Below are 17,673 nucleotides of genomic sequence, written 5' to 3'. Positions count from 1 at the left end.
AAAAAAAAAAAGGTAACTTGGAATTTTCTAATGCTGGTATATATTAGAAACAGTTTCTTTCGATGCACCGGCTTTGCCATTTCTGCAAAAAACTCACCAGTGTAATGAAACAGAATCACTCATATAAACTTACATACGCACCGCACCAGTTTGTTTCACCCCAGAACCGATGCAGGTCCTTGTAAGGAGAAGGCAGCTCAGATTGCAGGTCCACTCTGTCCTAGGTCTGCCTGACACTGCCAGCAAGACTGAAAATTGCAGTTCACTGTGCAGCAGCTATCCTCTGTTCTCTACATCAAAATCACCAAATCGCGTTCGATGTCTCTGACTTTCAAGTTCCATCTGAGCTATGATTCACTCCTCATCTCTGAAGCTTTTATCTTCCCTAAGAAAAGATCACTTGTATATATCCACAATTAAAAACATTTCAGTATGACCAAGCAAATTATTAAGAAATACTCAACTTCTAACTCTTCACCAGCTCACTAGAAGTAAGGAAGATCACCCCTTCTCTTAGCTCAAATACTCAATCTGTCTAGAAGGACCCATGCAAAAAATAAGGCTTTCTCTATGTGAAAGTATCAGGAGGAATTCCTGAGGCAGCTGGCTGGTCATTCATGAAACAATCAGCTCGCGCCTCAGATGTGTTCTGCTACTACAATAACAGACAGAGGTTGAGGAGGAGAGTTATGGGAATTTTCATAGGATTGCATAACTTTCATATTTAAAAGAATTCATTGACATCCAAAAATTTTCAGCATTTTCTTGTTTGTGCATCCCTTTGCAAGATCTTCTGATAAATAACATAATGCCTTAAAAAAACACGATGGTCTTTTTTTTCCTTCAGGAGGGTGTCTATTCTAAGAAAAGCATACAATCCTCCAGACCGTAACCCAGAAATTATAGCCCCAGCTAGGCCAAACACAAATCTGTGCTTAAATTTGTGCTGTTGGCTTTACTCACATGCTTAAAATTAAGCATATGTTTTAACACTTTACTGGATTAGGGCCCATGTCAGCAAAATAAATTTCTTGGGAAGAAGTAATAAAAACGTAGCTTGCAGTGGGGGACAGCAGAGCCATTCACAGCTACAGGAGCTTTAAACCACTAGCTGGTATTTATATATTTAAAAAAGAAATCAGGCGTTAAACAAAACATTTATTTTAGATAGATATCTAATTAGTCTGCTACAGAAGTACCTTCATTTTTCTTAATTTGATGAAAAAACATTTCTTGCATACTTGCATCCCTAAAAGCAAATTAAACTTCACACCAAGGAAAACAATGTTTTCCAAGCACAGATGTCAAAAGCAGTTTTTTCAATGCTTTGTGACAGTCTGCCTGATCCAGAGATGTGTCTGCATTCCCCAGAGAAAGGGACAGAGAGACAGGAGGTCAAGCTTTCTAAGCACTGAGTTTCATTGCAGGCTTGCACCTGAATTTGCTCATTCAAGTGACTTACTCAACAAGTAAATCATATAATTGTATATATACAATAAAAGTCAGCTAACTAATTCTCTTGTATGTGCTATGCACTGATGTGTATTTATTTTTAACATTAAGAACCTCTCTAAATATTTGGTCCCATGCACCTGGCCTTTAAAGAGAATTCAGATCATTTGCAAAAACATAATGGGTACAATTCTAGATGGTGCCTTTGTTGATTTTATTTTTTCCAGCAAAAACTTTCTGTTGCTAACAACAGTGCAAAACATGAATCCTAGTGTGGACAGGGCTCCTTTGGTGCGTGGTGCGGTGCTACCTGGTCCTGTTTGGAGCAGAGCTGACTTAATGCTACACCACTGCAGCTTACTCTGCAGTAGCTTGTCAGCTCTTCCCAGCAGCTGTACCAATGGGCCATCCTCTCACTGCTGCCCTTACACAGAAAATGAACTAAAATTGCACAATAACAGCTTCACTCATTCTTCTAGCACTATTTCACACCTTTATCGCCAAGCAATGCATGTTCATTGTGTTTTCTGTGTGGTTCCAAAGACATACCATATCATTTGTTTTCAAGGCAGATTTTCCTCCCCTCTTTCCTAGCCCTCTGGTTGCAGCCAGTTTTCCAAAGGGGATGGTATAGTCTGGTGCTCAGCATCACGCACCTCATCCATCCTCCTCAGTCACAGCTTCTAAGCCCGTTGGATGCTTCCAGGCCAACACATTTAAATGTGAGTTTTTCAGAAAGTGCTTGGGATGCAAAGAGGCAAACACCACTTCCAGTAAACCACCGTGCTGTCTGTTTGGCTGGAAATAATGGCACCTTACCAGCCAAGCCTCTCTTCCAAATTATGCCTCTGCTGATGGCCAAGGAATCGGAGCACAAGCCAAAGTTGCGCTGTGCTGCAAGTATTCAGTGCTGCAAAGATGCCTCAGTGTCCACCTGTAGACTGAGCAGGAATGGAAACTTGATTTATTAACGACAGCGTCAAGGTTAGTGCTGGCTGAAGCTGGCCAGCTCAGCCAAGAGGAGACAACCTGTATGTAGAAAGCAGCCCCACATACCAGGAAAGCCAGAAGGACAGGTTGGATTCACCAACAGTTAACTCCTTGATGTGCTTTTAAATAGCTGTGGTAATGGGCCCATAAAAACTCCCTTCAGGTTGAGGTCTCCAGCTTGGGAGCTTTCTCCCAGTGTACTGCATATTTTAAAGCTTAATCATCAGCCCTTCTGCAAGCAGGACTCCTACCTGTTTCTGTTAATCTTTGTCAGAATCAATCCTGGTACTGAGTAACAGGCTGCTTTTAAAGCAGAAAAAGTAAAAACAAGTTTATAATCACAGAAATGAAGTGCTGAAATAGTCACACAGAAGTAAGGGGGGTGAAAACAGTTTCAAAATGGAATAAAGAAGTCTTACTGCAGCTTTATAGAATGATGCTCAATGAACCAGAGAGGTCTCATCCAGTTCAGTTTCCCAGCTACTAAAATGCAGGATCTGCATTTATTATTGTTTAGGGAGTTTCATTTTTATTTTTAGAATTAACACTTCCATTGAGAAGTCTTATACATCTTCAAAAAACACACCTTGTTCTTTAAAATGAGGTTGACTTTTTTACGTTGTCTTTTAAGAAAATACATTAATATGGGATTTACTTGCATTACAGCCATTCAACAAATCAATGACTACTGTACAGAATCAGTAGTTTGCATTAGATAAGGTAGGGAATATACTCCCAAAGAAATAACTAGAAAGGGATTCCTGTTTCTTTAGAGTCTTCTACTTTTGGCTGCTGAAGAAATCATTTTGTCTACCTGTATAGCCCTAATACACATGTAATTGCTACAGCACTGTGCAAAATTTCTTCCAAATAATGAAGCTCTATTAAGGCAATGCATATGTTAAATTACGGAAACACCTGTACATTCCCAAGGCAATAAATATTTGTAGTAAATGTGTTTAAAGTATGATTAGTGCTCTTAGGAAATTTTAGGTTTAAATCTGTACTTCTAAACCTAAAGTAGTTTCTACCTATCATATGTCAGTTATGTCACTTACATAGGAGGAAGATAAAATACAAAAAGTACACCCAAAAGAACAGGTTTCCTTTCACCTGTGATACCTCACTAATTTGATCTACTCAACTAGCCTAGGAGTGTAGAAACCATTCATTTAACACAATTCACTTGTCACTATTCACTTGTCACAGTCCTGTCTACCTTAATGTACTGCTGTTTCTCATATCTGTATCGCAAGTGCAGATTTGCTGTTTGCAGGTTCAATAATGCACCATCAAAAAAGAATTGACAGGAACCATATGGCTCTGTAACTGTTTCTTTTAGAAGTATGACAACTTGCACAGGAAAATTACATCTATGCATTCACTCTTAAGCAACGTAATGATGAAGAAATATCATCCGGTATCATTTTAATATGGAATCAAACAGAACTGTTGTAAAAGGGAGGGGGCAGATGTTGCAATACAGTGTGTAATTTTGCACTTAAATGAAAGGATGTGCTGCCATGGATGATGCAATAAAATAATAGCGTGCATTAAAAAACAGTGCACTGCAACAAAAGAAGTGGGTAGCAGATAGTACTCCTATGTTTCTTGTAAAGCTGTTTCACTAAAATCAAGAACCCTTTTATTGTTATTTTTGGGCAAATATTGACTTTTATTCACATTGCTTTGCGACACTTCCTAGAAATTGCTGCAAGCATCTTATAACAGAGAAACGTTAAAAAGTAGATAATTTTGAAACAGCAATAATTTGAGACAAATTTTAAGAAAAAGTCTTATACTTTGGGAAATACTTTTAGCAGTACCGTGGCAGTATCACTTCTAGCCACTGAAATTAACCTGAAAATACCTATTGAAATACAGAAGATTAGTAGTATCAGTATCAGCCTGCCTCTTCTTGAGATAATGCAGTGCCCTGCCTTTAATTATACAGATGGGATAATTAGAGTGCTCAAGTATGCATTTAAGATGTTATACTGAGCACAGCTCAGACTAAGAACTGAGGAAGATGTTCCATCTGGATTTATATCTGAAATAATATTAATGTGCCATCTACCTAACTCTGGAGAAACTATAAGCGCCTTAATTTAAAGGTGAGCATGCAGGGAAGCACAGCAAAAAACAGATTTGCAACCAACAAATCTGCGTGTAGAAAAAGCTTTCCAAAACCCAAAGGGCAGCACAATTACCTGGGCAGAGGATCAGTCCTTCCTGTTAGTGCAGAGCAAGTCCCTAGGCACATAGTAAGGAAACTCATGCTGAAGGGAGGCAATGGGGAGCACAGAGTCATTGCTGTTGGACACGCATCTGACACAAAGCAACCTGAAAACACAGAAAACTCCCACCCTAGAAACCACCACCCTGCCAATAGCAAAAGCTGGGAACGAGATCAACCAGATTATTTCAAAGTCCAGAGACGTTCCAGTACATGAACATTTTTTTCTTTTCCATAGTATGATCAACATTTCTATCTTGTATAACATCAAATTCTAGCTATTATTAGAGTTCCTTTGGCTTCCAACATATTTCAAACAAGAAGCTAAACTTCCACTGATGTTTACTGATTCATTTCTTCCAGGGTACTCTCCCTTTGTAAAGATTTACAACTCTTAGATTCAGACTTATTAACAAGCAGTGTTCCTTGCTGTTTGCGCTTCTGTGTTTCCTTTTAAAACTGGAAACATATGCCTTGTAATCTTGCAGGTTTTTTTTTCTTATTTGTAGCTTATTAAAAGCATTTCTACTGAAAACCGACTGTTGGTCATCATTCACACCACTTTGTTTTAGTTCTATTTTTTTTTTTTAAAAACCATGTGGCTGACACTTGTTTTCACCTTCACAAGATGACCTTTTTAAAAACAGGAAGAACTTCCAAGTAAATAATGTCATTTGGAGCTTTATAACCAAACTAAAGTCAGCAAGATGCAGAAATTAATCTTGCACTGCTCAGCACTGGGTTTCACTGGTCAGGGTGGATTTAGATCAGTTTTACTGAAATCAAGAAAGAGAGATAAAGAAGGATTACAAGTCAAAGAATGCAACCAGTGAGGAAAACATTGAAAAAACTGGCACTGTTTGATCAAGAGGAAAAAAAAAAAAGGCTGAAGGCATAAAAAAAACATTCTTCAAATATGGGACAACTGTTTAAAAAAAAACCTTGAGTTGCTGTGAGGATTGTGGTTAGACCATAAGTGAAGCAGTGAGTGCAGCAAAAGCAGAGCAGCCGCTGGGTAAGTTCACACACGTCTGCCTTTGGAGACATTTACCAACAGGTTAGCATACAAACATCTGTCAGAAACGCTGTAGGGTAGAGTTTGTGAGAAGGGGACGGGGTTACATTACTTCCTTAAGTTCCTTCCCAGGCCTATTTTTATGTTGCACTATTCTGACGATACAGCCTCCCCCCCCCACCTTGTTATTAAGGTGCAACCATTTTTGCTAGGCTATCACAAGATTTTACAGTTGTGACCAACTCCTTTATCAATTTAAAATACTACCATTTTAGATACATACAAAAAACAAAAGTATTGGTCAATATAAATGGGAAAAAATGTGTTTTTACAAATTCTTACTGTTCAAAAAGACCCTATCTCTCTCCTTCACCTCTTCTCTCAGAAGTTTTCATCAGTGATGAAAGAACAAGTCGCTTTATTCTTGAACACTATTTGAAACAGTCATCTTGTGCATTATCAGTCTGGTCCTCTAGCATTCCAGCTCCTGTATCCCAAATAATATACAAAGTATTAGAGAGGGTCTCCTGGGTCACGAAGACCAGGTCCCTGCTATCAGAGTCAGCCTTGTAGTCTATAATTTATCAAGCTCGAATTTGTTTGCACAGTTCAGTTTTGAAACACTGCTTTCATTATACTCACTGGATGCCTGTTCCAGACCACACTCCTCTGATGTTTCGAAACTTACTAAGTTTTCAGTGTAAGTTTAGTTAGGGTGGTTTATACTACTTTGCTCTTATGCCAGCACTGATTTTTATCTAATATACCTCCTTTCTGCCTCACTGTAACAGCAGTGCTATGCCCTCAGTTTTTGGGTTAATTTTTTGTTTGTTTGTTTCTTCATTAGCTGGTTCCCTAGCCACTTTCCACTTTTGTCTAATAATTTTCAGCTTTGTGACATTAACTCTTGTTTTCCCAGGTATGTTTAATTGACATCCAAACGGCTTGGATTTGCTGCTTTCCTCCTCAGCAAGATCAATCTGTAAAGATAAGTACCTTATAAGCATGGCATAATCTACTCTGAAAGTACATGTTGTATTTTATCTTATTTTTTATTTTTCTCAATGTCGTCAGTAATATTTCCTCCAGTATTTAAAAGCTTTGCATAGGGGTGAGATGCAAACAGTAGGTTCAACTACAATCATAGGTGCAGAATTTGCTGTTTATGCCCTTTCCTCACCGTCTGACCTTATGTCAGCTATTTATTCAAAATCTTCAGTTTTGGATTCCATTTCAAGTGCTGAAGTACCAGTCCTTTCAATATCCCAGTTATTTTAATTTATATTTCCATGCTCAGTCTTTCCTCAAATAATTTTTGGCTCTTATTTAAAGTAAAAGACTCCAGGCAATATTCTTACCGGCAACATTTTCATGGTAGCCTACAGCATTCTCCAGAAGGGAGGCCATTTGGATGTGGAGTCCCTCTCAACTGGAAAAAATCCAACTCATTCCTTTGCATCTTCTCACCCATTCCCTTGCAGGCAATTCTCTTGTAGGACCTTCCTCGTCCCACCTGTCAGGCTGTTATGGCACAGCCAGGCACAGAGAGGTGGGAGCTCCCAACGGGATTCACAACAAAACACTAAGTGAATGGAAAATGCTGCATCTCACTCACATTGTGGTGCTTACTGATGGTGCAGGAGAGAGAAACACATTGCTGTAGTGTGAACTACCATGAATTTGGTCAGAGAAGCAGGCAAGCAGGTGGGCCAGGCGTTTTGCATACTGTAGTTACGCACCTGAATTTCACTTTAAACCAAACGTGAGCACTTCAGTCCTTACAAAGTTATTTCTTGACTAACTACTTGCTGATAAAACCTTAGTCCAACAGCAGTCAAAGGGAAGCTGTATGCCTCTGGATTACCCGATCTTACTGACCGCTTTCAGGCTCCCCTGACCCCTGCAGCTTTCCCCTCTCTAGAGGAGCAGTAACACCCTACCAGGGTTTATGTAACTGCTACTCAATATTGCTTTAAGCTTCCTCCATCTGACATGTATAACTTCCACCTGCTCAGTCACCCAAGTCCTGACTTGAACTAATGACTCTTTATGTACTACAGTGCTATATTTGCTCCCAGCAGGCTGATAACAAAGTATACAGAGGAGTGCCCAACTTAGTTTATGCTATAGCTTGAGACAATAATTGCTTTACACTGCTTGTTATCACAAGGCAGTGGGGTCAGTTTAAGATTGTTGCTGTCGAGAGAACAAGAAAACTGCAAATATGGTGAGAAATCTGTGTGCCACGCTGCCTTAAAATGCCAGAGAACAGCTACTCTATCATTAGCTATAATTTTAACCTTTGACGATGCTGTCGATGACTGTTGGTATTTTGTCATCGCTGTACTATTTGTAAAAAAACTGTCTCTCTCCATTGGCTTTTCCTTTCATCTCTGTAGTTGGCAGCCTTGATATTTGTTTTTCTGCCTAATGGAAATTCTAGAACTACTGGTAAAAAGCGAAGTGTTGCTATGAAAAAACGCAAGGTTTCTCTCTCCCCTTTTAAATACTTCTTTCTTTCTCTCTGTTTTAAAAGGAATACTTTACAATGTAAATGAATACTGCTCCCACCCCCTCCCAGTTTGTTCCAAAGATAGCAGGGACTTTTAAAAAGCAGTTTGTCTCTAAACTTACCAGTGAGATAATTCTGAGTCACTGTGAAAAGTTTGTTTCTGTCCACCCCCTTCTCTTTTGCACAGAGGGATTTTCACAAATCTCTTATCAGGCAGTGCTGAGAGCAGAGCAACTGTGGAGTTTCTAAAATGCCAGCATAGATGATCAAGTTTCCAGTGATAAAGTGTAGGAATAAACAAAGCATTGTAACATAGTAGAAAGATTCAGTCCTGCTCTTCACTTTAGCATTTCCTTTGCCTCCTCATTTACACAAAATAAATACAAAAAAAATGCCAGCAAGTACTCCACTAGTGCAGAGTAAAGCAGCTATGAGCTTTAAGTAGCTTTGCAAAGTTCTGATTATCAGTGAAGATTTCTCATTTTTAATTTGGGCAACTTTTGTTACTCCAGTGATCTCCAGCCCCTGACCCCTTAAAGCATGCCCCATTCCTGCCGCTGCATGCAGAATGAGTGTTCTGGATGCTCCCCAAAAAAGTGCAGCACAGCTCCAGTTCCTGCATATAAATTGCTGCAAAGATAGAAAAAGCCCATGCACCTTTCTGAGACATAGCCACTGGTGGCATTTGGTCCCTCTCCACAGTGCTCTGGGAAGCTGATTTAAAGAACCAGCTGAGCATTCACTGTCCCACATTTCTGTGGATAATACTGGTTTTACGGCCACTTTATTTCCCTGTCTCTCTAGTTATATGAGGATGAGAGGATGAAAGTTCAAATGATTTACACGCAGTTTAGGCAGGGCAGAGATGCTCTAACACACAGGATGGACACGTCCAGAGCTGTTGCATTAATGAAGGAAACTTTTTGCATTATTTATTTCCTGCTAGAGGTCAGTTTTAGCACCGTAATGTTGTGTGGGAAGTCTTATTTTGTGTTGGATCTATTGTGGATTATTAGCACTTGATATTCTATAAATTAGAGCTGGCATAGACTTTTTTTGTGGTAAACACAGATTCATAATGTGTCAAAAACGCTACAGATCCCTTCAATCAGAAGTCACTTTTTTTTTTATTTGAGCCACCTCATGGCTTTATTTTTGCAGGCATTCCTTCCCAGCAAATTGCACAAGAGCTAGCATGCTGAACAAATACACAAAGGTTGCTGAATGTATAGCTTTTTCCTCCTTCTACCTCGCTTGCACACAGCGCAGGCTTAAGTCGCAAACATAATTTCATTACCTCTCTCAAAAGAAAAAAAAATGAAAAAAGCCCTGTAAGGATTCAAAGAAAGACTACTGAGTCACAGTAATTTGTTTTCTACTGAAGATCAAAAACCTCAAAAAACAATTTCCTTTTGAAACGTTTCGTTAGACCTCCACTAAATATTCATCAGAGGCTCCTATGGCTTCCTATCCCTCCACAGAGCAAGACTTGAAGGCTATTGATGAGACACACTAAGTTCATGTTCTTGTGCATCAAGTTTCTAATAACTGAATCTAACCCTGGTGTCATCTTGTTTAGTGCTATGGCAATGCATGTGGAATGAGCATAACCCACTACAGCAAACACTGCTGTGCAATAAGGTAAATTCTTAATCCTAGCCTGCATATAGGGCAGACTTTGGAAATGCTTTTTGCTAGCATACCTCAGACTTCACTTGCAACTGCACAGAGTTGCATTTTCATAGCCTCAAAAATCAGGCTACCTATTACCTAACTAACCAGCTCTGAAGCCAGTAGAAATGTCAAAGAAATTCAAATCAAATGCCAGTTATTAAAAGTGGGCTGCCTCATCCTAGTCCAAAGCTGACTTTTTTGTGCCATAAGAATGATGAACTTTCGGGTTCCCATGGAGGGTTAAAAAAAAAAAGAAGAGAAAGATGTGAATAAACATCACCATCCCCTCTTTCTGCAGGGAGGGCATTAGCATTCCTTGTAACCATGAGTTTGTATGATGAACGTTGGCAGGGCAGCAGAAATCCTCTGCTACATCCAGCATCTTATGCAAGAGCACTGACCAGCAGTGACACAGTTGTTCTCCAGCAAGTATAGATGTATATATAGAAAATCCTTCACATTTAGGGTTTGTCATTATACCTGGTTCCCATGAAACTGGAACTGAAAGACGTCTAAATTATCAGGAACATTTGTAAGCTGGCCTTATGATCTAGTAACCTGAAGTGTTTCCCTGGGAGTTGAAAAGTGTTAGTGATGCGTCAGGCGATATGAGAATATAAATAAAACCTACACTTTTATGTCTCTGTATTCACCCTTATACTGCAAACTTGTCAGAGAGAGAACTGACAGCGGCATGCCATAGCTGCAGGCACAACCATTTAGGAAAAAGTAGCAGCACTAATTAAGAGCAATTAGAACAATGTCTAGCCCACTTTCACCTCTTAGTAAGAAGAAAACACTGCACTAGTATCCTGAGACATGTCCTTTGCCATGGTAGTGCTGTTCAGTGCTCTCTCCTAGTACTTTCTTTAAAGAAGTTTTCAATTTAATGTATCTTATCTTCTCGTACACTCCCAAAGCTTAAGCTGTTTATTCTCACTTTAACCAACTCATGTGTTCATTTCATTTTCATTTCCCATTCTTGTCAATTCTGTTCACAGTCCAGTTTCTCTCCCCCAGCCCTCCCCCTCCAGAGAAAGGCACCATCACCTGGCGGTGCAGTCTCTTGCTCTGGGAGCCACGGCAGCCTGCTCCCTGCAGCCGGCCCTGGCATAGCCTTTTGCTGCCCAGGGGCCTAGGAATGATGGAGCTGCAGGGCCCGGCCTGGAGCTTTGCTCTCAGCCTAAATGCTTGGGGCAGGGCTGGATCCGGCCCTCTGCCAGGCACGCAGCACAGTAGTGCCACTAAGTATAGCAACCACTTCATTTACAGTACGGTGACCCAATAATTATGCAAGATAATACTGTATGCAGCTTGCTTGCCTTGCCATTCAGAGCACTTGCCAATAATACACACGCACACTTCGTTATCTCCTTTCCTAGCTGGTGGTTCTTATAAGCAGGCTGTTTTCTCCCGAGATCACTGCTGCTATGTCTAGGTATATTTAACCCCAGGGGTCATTCCAGCGCAGTGCTTTAAAAGAAGATCATATTGTTTTTCCTGCTTTCCATTTTCGAAAGGCTAGGCTTTGGCCAGAGGGCACTCTACATATCTGGCTGCAAATAGACCTCTCGCAGCCAAGCAATGCGGTGCCTTGACTAATTTCAGCATTCACTTAAGCTAAATTATTTATGATACTCTCTGCACTGTTGTTGTTGTTTTAATGTTGTAACCTCCGCCAGAATAAAGGGATAATTTGCATGCATTTCAGCTATTGCAGTAGCTAAAACACGGCTCTGCAATATATTCAAAGTTTGAACTTGAGTGGCCAGAAAAGGAAAATTTTGACGTGTCTGTAAATCACGTTGCTAATGGTGGGAAAACTTAGCATTTTTTACATAAGCAGCTGAAACAACATCAGAAACATTTTCCAATGATACAGTTATTCATTTGTATAACAGGCTCATCGCCTTTGCTGCAGGAACATAAATCAGGGCCATGTTAGGCTGAGAAGGGTCTATTTTCACCTCCAAGATGGCATTATGAGTCCCAGTTCATCGCCAGAGAAGCGTGTCTCCATCTTTGTGAGAATATCAAACAGAGGAAGGAAATGCAGTGGGGCTTCTAAGGCACCTTCTCATTCCCAGCAGACACAAGGTACAAGAGATAAGAAATCAAATGTTAGAAGGGAATGCAAAACTGAGAGGTAGCCCTGCTTCACCAGCTGCTGGCTTGCAAAAAAACAAGAAAAAAAAAACAAAAAACCAGAAATGGGGATTAGAGCTTGAGACATGCACATCAGTGCAGGGCTACCTATTCCCTGCCTTTTCTCCTCTGAAAAGCTGCCATGTGAGGAGAAACATTCCTTTTATTATTTATGGGGACAGCCATTCTTGTTTATTATGCTCATGTTACTCTGCTACATGCCAAGTACAAGCCCTCTTTTTTGCAAAGCTTTTTTTTTTAATGCAGAAGGGAGAATAAAAAATAGGAAAAAAAACCCCTGTCCACAGGACTAATGAGGGCATTAAAGTCAGGGCAGAGAAAGGAGTTCTTTCTGTAGAGTTGGGAGCAGTAGAAGCAGCATTCTGCAGCACCCAGCTCTGGGGTATTTGGGGAGGGGTCAGCTTGCTCTGGGCCTCTCCACACACCTGTGCACATGAACAGTGCCAGAAACCCCAAGTTTAGGGCAGAAAAAATTAAAAGGCCAATACTGTGAACAGCAGTAGCCATATAGATTGTGGGAAATGGTTGTTTTCCTTTGGGTTTGAAGCAACACTGGCAGGACAGAAAGGAAAACAAGTTCTTTCTCCCCTCCTCCTGGGGTGACTGACCTATTTTCTGAGTTCTGCAGCAGTGGAAGCTCCGTAGTACCTGGCGGTCTCCTTGTGTTCTCCTCTGAAGCATGCTTAATGCTCAAAGACTTTGCCCTGGTCAAGGATTGCAAAGAAGGAAACCATTGGCTGCTTTTGCATCATGGCCTGAATGTGGGCAAGGATTTAAAACACCCAGCCAAGTACAAAGGAAATCCAAAGGCAGAGGGGAGGGAAACAAGGCAGCAGCTCTTTCTGTGGTGGATGGCAGTAGATTTACTGCCTGGTTCACAAACTGCCTACAGCTGGGGGAAATTGCTAGTTCAATTCTCCCATGTTTAATGTGATTACTGGTACTAGTTCACAGGCTTAATTTTACTCCCTTGAATTCCTCTCCACTAAACAAAAATGAAACAATTAAGCAGAAAAATGCACAATAAAAATCCCTTCCAAAAATACAGAATGTAAAATGTGTTTTTCAAAGCAGGAACTTTCACTCATCCTGTCTTCAGAAGATTTTTTTTTCTTTTTAACTGAATTATACAGAAAATGGTTTACTTTGGAAGACAAATATGCTACGTTATATGGAAGGAAGAGAACTCTACCCTTTCTGGAGTTTTTAAAGATCCCACCTAACGTCCCTTGAGAACATAATCTAGGAAATAAGTATTTGGAGATGAGAGAAGGTAGAAAGACCACAGATTAGGAGGGACCCCATTAAAACCTGACCTGAAGGTGCAGCTCTCCCCCATCTGAGAGAGTGCATGAAGCTCCAGAGCTCAGCACGGCAGCTCTCTCACAAAAGCTCAGTTCTGCCTGCATCACTCTGCAAGCCTTCATGTGCTCCTGCCACGTGAACCACAGGCAAGCACCAGCAAAGAGCAGTAGCTGTAGAGGTAAAGGTCTGCTTCCTGCAACTCTAGATTTTATGAAAGAGGCTAAGAGACTGGGAGGGGATGAAGGAGTGAACAAACAAAAATGAACAAAAGAATTCCCATCTCACACGCCACTTTTCAGAACTAAGCCTTAAAATACATGCTGCAGCAACTGTTCCAGTTCAGAAACCATTTATTGCTTCACAACAGCCTTACACCAATATGTGGAGCAAACATTTGCCTGTTTATCAGTAACACAAATGCCATATGACAGCAACGCTTTAGGTAAACTTTTTTCTTTGTTGGCATGATCTGAGTTGCAGCACAATTCCCAAGGGACAAAAGCAATGCACAATAACCACTGTATTGCAACAAACTGCATTTTTCTATGTATGAGGCCTCTAATGTGAATTCTATAAACAAACTATAGGTTTAACGTGCCAGTTCACCCTTGTTTGCTATAAATTGCTGAGCCTACCTGGATTTCATCCTCAACATAACATTAGTGGTTGTTGCAAATAACGTATTTAATACATTCCCATGGCACGTATTGAGGCAGATTATTGCCTCAAAATGAATGATAATTTTCCATGCTGTTTCAGACTTGCCCTAGTGAATTTTGCAGACATGATTTCTCTAATGGACTGAATGCAGATGTTTTATTTGACATTTTTCTTATAAAGAGGTAGAAATAATGGCTATGTTATAAACAGAATGTCTGATATGCAGTGCTACATTACTGCCCTAGTGATCCCCGCGTTATCCTCTCAGTGCACTGCAGAATACATTTCTGTGTACTGATCTTACTACCTGTTAAATATCTCTTCTCTGTCTTTGAGGCTATCCATTTAACTTAATTTACACCTGCTCTTCAACTCCTACATTATTTGAGCAATTAGTCATATTTGCCAGTAATTGTCTCAGTCTCTAATATGTTAATTAACATCATCATGTATTTGATATATTTTACTCATTGTTGCCTTAATTTACATTGAATAAGCCACAACCAGTTCTTATTACTTATTATCAACTTAGATCATTAGAAGATTAATATTATGCCACTGCCGACATAAAGTGGCAATTAATAACTCACTTTCTGTCCCCCAGCCTCAGCACCAAGGCAGGCAGGGAGTTATTTCCCTGGCTGTTTTATCCCTGGCTGTGTGGCCCTGCCTGAGTCAGACACTGTAGAGATGAGTTATGTTCCAGAGCTCTCTTTAGCATGACCATCATCATTTTCTTTCATCCCCTCACTGTCCTCACCTAATGAAAGCCAAACTGAATCCATTAGCTTCAAGGGAATTATTTCTATTTATAGTGCTGGCTGGGAGAGCACTGCCCTGCTGCCACATCCCTGCATCCCCACCTCGCTTCAATGCCCTATCAGCCTGATCTTCAACCCTTCATTTCTTTATTCTTCAGGATTACATCAGGCTTGTTTCAGCTGCTCCCAGCCAAGACCTCCCAGTCCTTCCCTCTGACAAAGTCACTAGCCCCTCTCTTATTCAGTTATACACCTCTCCACTTGCATCTTTTCCACTCGACGCCTTTATCAGGTGCTTAGCTGTTGCCTGCTAATCAAGGGTATCTTCAGCTTCCTCGTACCTTCTTCCTAACCCCTCTGTATTTATAAAGAACATGGATTCAACATTTGGTGTACTGAGCCTGCTTTTCTACTGAGCGACTAGACTGAGTGACACAGAAGGAACATTCTGTGATGAAGCCCCTTCTCACAGCCTCAGCAGATATCGCTCCTTATGACTTTTCACTAAAGTTTCATCAGTCTTCTCTCATTCCCTCCGCATTGTCCACATCACTCACAGAACATCCATAGTTGGAGAGGTCTCTCAAGGATCATCAATCCAAACCCTGGCTTCATGCAATGCCACCCAAAATTCAAACCCTATGTCTGAAAGTGTAGTCCAAACACTCCTTGGACTCCATCAGTGTGGGGCTGTAAGCACTGTCCTGCTTGCAAGGCGTAGTCACTATTGTTGTGAGGGCTCTGGGCACCACTGCAGTACTAATAAATGCTTGGTAATAAAAAAAGTAAAGTAATGAACTAAAAATAAATAGTAGTGGCAGGGGTTGACAAGAGTCAAGAGACCCAGATGTTTTAGTTTCTTTGACATTCTCTTGCAACTAGTCAAAAATTTGTATCTGAGAGATCTTTTTCAGCAAAAAATGTCTTTTTTCCTGTAGAGAGAAAGGTTACTAACAGTTTTTTGCAGAAAAGCTTCTATATTACACTCAGTTTTATTCAAACAATCTATAGATGTATCCATTAACTGAAACAAAACTATTTAGGCAAATGCTAACATTTGACAGGGGAGAAATCTTTAAAAAGGGACAAAATTCCTGAAACAAACAGAGATAATCAATAATTTTGAGTACTGTCATGCAAATCCATTTGCACAATTTCTAGTAAAAAAAAAAAATGCAACTTACTTGACTATATTGAAAACATAAGTGTGTGTGCACGTGTTCTTATAAATGTATGCAAACATCATTTATATTTGTTATTAATATTTATTTTTGATATTAGTATCTTATTCCATACCAATAGTCATATATATGTGATTAACTGTTTCCTAGCTTTTACAGTCAGATCAACACGGCGGAAGAGCGATACAAGAGTGTAAGAATCAGAAAGGTTAACACAGCAAAAGAGCTAGCACAAATGGAATGGCGTTACAAGGAAAAGTGCTCACCCATCTATGCAGATCTAGGCTCACAGGAGAAACTCCACATAGAAGGGATCTTCAACCAGAGACCCTTCCCCAGAGGCAGTCAGCCCTTAAATGAGGTCTGAGAGGTGCAGCCAGGCTACACCTCTTTGGGTCACACAGCTGAATTGCCTTCACCTGTGCTCCCAGGGCTGACTGGGGCCTTTCCCCAGGTGCTCAATCAGTGGATCAGGCCATGACTCAACAGTTACTATACAAGGGCCTTAGCAAATATTGTGTTCCCATCAGATGCTGATGTTCAGTGTTCTATGGGAGCTCTATAGCACTATCTGGAAAGACCTGTGCTTTAGTAGGCGCTCACTCTATGTCTATCAAGGGGTTTGCAGAACCCAAATGGGATATTATTTATCAAAAGTTCATCTGTCTTGAAATAGAATTAATTAGTGCTTTTATACACGGAGACAAAAGCTACTGGTTTTTCACTCTTTCACAGGGTATCTTGACCTCCTTTGCCTTGAAGCTTTTCTTGCAGCAAAGCACTGTGAGGGCCACCTAGCAGATGCCCTCTGGGGAGCGGTTTTGTATCTGAATGGCAAAAGGTCACTGGTTTTAAAAAGTTTCACATTCCCACCTTGAGTGGAGCAATAACTTCTCCTTGTTATATATAATGTTTCTGTAATTTGGGTGTAAATTAAGGACCCTGATTATTGGTTTCTTATATTTGTTCTGCACTCCCAAAAGGAAAAAAGAACCTGGCAAGGAAAGCAGGCATCCAATGAATCAATCCTCTGTTGATTGAATGAGGTTACTATTATTTCTAAAGACTTGAAAAAACATGACTTTACTTCTGTATTTAATTTTATTATTACTGACACTTCTGTTCAACTTAATGCCCTGTTAAGGGCAGCTGTTTCTTTGGAAAACTCAGCTCTTATACATAATGCTCACTTTCTGATGGCACTGTGACCTGTTGCCCAGAACAAGCGCAAGCCTGGGCAGTATGATCATCTGTACCAACCAGTCTGACCCAGCATCCCATTTCTGACTGTGGACCATAGCAGATGATTAGAGGTAGAGCAAAAGCATCACAAATGAGGTGATGTTTTCTCTGATGTACCTGTCCAGCCACCAGCAGGTAGTGGTTTTCTGGATCAGGAGACAGTATGTTGCATTAATAAGGTCTTGATTGAGCTATTCCCTGTAAATTGCCTGGTATTTTCTTGTGACTTAATTTATTTTTGTCTGCCACAGCATCCTGTGGGCAAGAATTCCACAGCATAATTTTGCTCTGTGTGTATTGATTTAAACTGATTGCCTGATAATTCTAACTTTTCTGATGCAGATTGTAATGAGTAAGTGCTTCCTATCTATCTCCTCCCCCGCTGTCTTGGTTTTATAGCTATCACATTTCCTCACAATTCTCTCTTTTTCAAGATAAAAAAAACCTGCAGTCTCTCTACTTTCCCCTCACATTCCATA

The 17,673-nt window shown here is 40.3% G+C and overlaps 1 long non-coding RNA gene across 1 annotated transcript in view; it reads right to left on the bottom strand.

Annotated features, from left to right (window-relative positions):
- Positions 1 to 16,291, bottom strand: part of LOC109366060 — a 19,257-nt gene extending 2,966 nt beyond the window's left edge. Inside the window, exon 1 of the long non-coding RNA XR_002112091.1 lies at positions 16,219 to 16,291. This is a non-coding gene — a long non-coding RNA (uncharacterized LOC109366060). The remainder of the gene's footprint in view (positions 1 to 16,218) is intronic.
- Positions 16,292 to 17,673: the final 1,382 nt, after the last annotated feature.

Source organism: Meleagris gallopavo, chromosome 2 (assembly GCF_000146605.3).
Source record: "Meleagris gallopavo isolate NT-WF06-2002-E0010 breed Aviagen turkey brand Nicholas breeding stock chromosome 2, Turkey_5.1, whole genome shotgun sequence".
NCBI classification, from domain to species: Eukaryota; Metazoa; Chordata; class Aves; order Galliformes; family Phasianidae; genus Meleagris; species Meleagris gallopavo.
The sequence above is the reverse complement of the archived record's forward strand: the minus strand, read 5'-3'. Positions and strand labels throughout refer to the sequence as shown.